Raw genomic sequence first — 2,960 nt, 5'->3', positions numbered from 1 at the left:
GTCAGAGGATGTCTCTATTTCTCTCAGAAGGAAGGATGTTTCCTCTTCTGTGACATCACTAGCTCCCCTCCCCAATCCCAGCCTTGTCACCTTCTCCAGAAATCTAAGTATGAGATACTAAGTGATGTTTCCACATTCTTTCTTCTGAAATATTTATGGAGACAACCCAAATTTTACCAAAGTATTTCAAGGTTTTTGTTTCATATATTCCTGGCAACATAGCCTGACTTTCTCTTGTTAAACCACCTAGTCCAAACATCTTCTCAGTGCAACAACTATCCCTGTGAGCATAGGACTGAAGTTTTATGTGCAGAAAACTATTTTCTTTGCTCTCCTATTGGCCACATAGAGGATGTAGGTTTTAGGTCAAAGAACCTAACAATGTGGAAAGCAGACACACTATGAAAAGTGGCTTCATAAACAATAAATGTAGACTGTGAAGACACCAACTGTGAGAGAGTGTTATGAACTGCAGATTGTGATTAACGCAATCCATGGCTCCTGACAAGAATGGCACAGATTTGTAAAACAATTCAAAATACTTTTATGTGCAAAATGTTAAAGCATCACATAAAGAATCACGTTAAAATTAGCCTGAAGTTTTCAATGTTGGAAATTTTGTGAAAATAGTAGTCAATGCTTTGAAATATGAATTAGAATGAAGTTTGGCGATCCAGTAATGTGCATATAACCATAAGAAAGTGTCAATGGAATCTACAAAGAAATAGTTGACATTCATAATCTGCTTGTGTTTATCTAAACATGGTCCTAAGACGGTGAAGGAATAGGACAGGGAGACCACGTTCTCCCCTGCAAATTCATCGAAACATCATTTGAACGCTGAGCAAATTCCACAAAACAACTTCTGAACGCTGGCAGAGGACACCAGGCACCCAGAAAGGCAGCCCATTCCCTTCGAAAGGAGGTAGGACAAAATATAAAAGATAAAGAGAGAGAGACAAAAGAGTTAGGGACAGAGACCCATTCCAGGGAGGGAGTCGTGAAGGAGGAGAAGTTTCCAAACACCAGGAAACCCTGTCACTGGCAGGTCTGTGGGGAGTTTTGGAACCTCAGAGGGGAACATAACCGGGAGGAAAAAAAAAAAAAAAGCCCATAGATTATGCGCCTAACTGCAACTCCTGGTGGAGAAGTAGCCCAGATGCTTGCATCGGCCAACAGCAAGTGGGGGCTGAACAGGGAGTTGTGGGCTGCATGCTTAGGGTAAGGACCAGGCCTGAATGCCCTGAGGACAATCTGAGGAAGCTAACGTGAGATAGCAACCCAAAGTGTGGGATAGGCAGAGAAGAAAAAAAAGAACTTTCCCTCGAAAAGCTCTAACCAAAGGCACTGCCGGGCCTACTCAAGGAACAAAGGACTGAGCAAATAGCAGACGAGAGCTAGTGGGTTGTGGACTGGCCCATCCCCACGCCGGAGACAGAGATGCAGGCAGGCAACAGCCAGAGCCGGAAGGTAAGCGGCAATCTCGGCCCCAGAGAAGGCATCCTCCACCAAACTGTGAGCAGGCTCCCAGTTGCTAACCAAGTCTTCCTGGGATCCTGGACGTTGACATCTGCCAGAAGGGTCGCAGTCAGAGATCAGCTCCCCAGAGGAGACACATCTGAGATGATACTCTTGCTGCCCACCCAGGAAACTGAGAGGCTGGGACCTGGGAGGTGATAAGATGCACCACCCAGCTGGGAGAATGCGCTCGCCAAGCGCCTGGTCGCCTGAGCTGCTCGGACCTGGGAAGGGCACAAAACGCAGGCTGAACTGAGTCTGTGCCTTTGTGGAGTACCCAAGCACCTGAACCTGAGTAGCTTAGACCGGGGAAGTGCACACAACCCAGGTCCCACTTTAGAGAGTTCCTCTGCAGAGCAACCTGGAGCCTGAGCAGTGTGGATGAGGAAAGTGGCAGGAAACCCAGTGTGACCCAGACACTGCGAGCACTCCCCACAAATGCCAGTATTTGTTTGTGGTGTTCCTCCCTCCTCACAACACAACTGAACAAGTTAGCCTAAATAAGTGACCACCTTTGCCCCGTTGTGTCAGGGCAGAAATTAGACACTGAAGAGACTTGCAAACAGAGAAAGCCAAAATAAACAAAGAAGAGGGAGGCGCTCTGGAAGTGACAGGTGCAACAGATTAAAACCCTGTAGTTAGCACTGACTACATTGGAAGGGGTCTGTACACCTTGAGAAGTGTAAGCTGGAACAAGGTACTATCTGGAACTGAACTGATCCCACACTGCCCTTAACAGCTCCAGAGAAATTCCTAGATATACTTTACAATTATCATTTTTAAATTAAATTTTTTTTATTTTTAAGTTCTTTATTACTCCTTTAATTTTCATTTTTATAACCTACTATTACCTTGCAAAAAAGACCCTATTTTTAAAGCAAATTTCATACATATATATTTTATAACTTTTGTGAGTTTGTTTTGTCTCTTTCATATTGTACTTTTGAGAGTCAACCTCTACTCTAGATTTTTAATCTTTGTTTTTTGCTTTTTGTTATCAATTTTGTACCTTTAAGAATCTAATCTTCAGCTTTGCATAGTGGCAGTATCGTAGCCAATGAGGTTTATCCAAGGCACGATTATTGCTAATTGAAAATAATCTAATCTTCAGTACCCATTTTTACTTAGGGGTGTGATTACTGCCTTGATTGCTCCCTCCCCCTTTTGACTCTCCTTTTTCTCCCGCAGGTCACCTCTATCTCCTCCCTCCCGCTTCTCTTCTCTACCCAACTCTGTGAATCTCTTTCAGTGTTCTGGGCTGTGGAGAACACTTAGGGAACTGATTACTGGCTAGATCTGTCTCTCTCCTTTTGACTCCCCCTCTTCTCCTCCTGGTCACCTCTATCTCCTTCCTCCCTCTTCTCTTCTCTGTGTAACTCTGTGAACCTCTCTGACTGTTCCCGACTGTGGAGAGCACATAAGGAATTGATTACTGGCTAGAA

At 44.4% G+C, this 2,960-nt stretch overlaps 1 pseudogene; it reads left to right on the top strand.

Moving 5' to 3' along the window:
* Nucleotides 1–2,546: 2,546 nt before the first annotated feature.
* LOC138441943 (U4 spliceosomal RNA) lies at nt 2,547–2,676 on the top strand (annotated as a pseudogene).
* Nucleotides 2,677–2,960: the final 284 nt, after the last annotated feature.

The sequence above is a fragment of the Ovis canadensis genome, chromosome 5, assembly GCF_042477335.2.
Source record: "Ovis canadensis isolate MfBH-ARS-UI-01 breed Bighorn chromosome 5, ARS-UI_OviCan_v2, whole genome shotgun sequence".
NCBI lineage: Eukaryota > Metazoa > Chordata > Mammalia > Artiodactyla > Bovidae > Ovis > Ovis canadensis.
The sequence above is the reverse complement of the archived record's forward strand: the minus strand, read 5'-3'. Positions and strand labels throughout refer to the sequence as shown.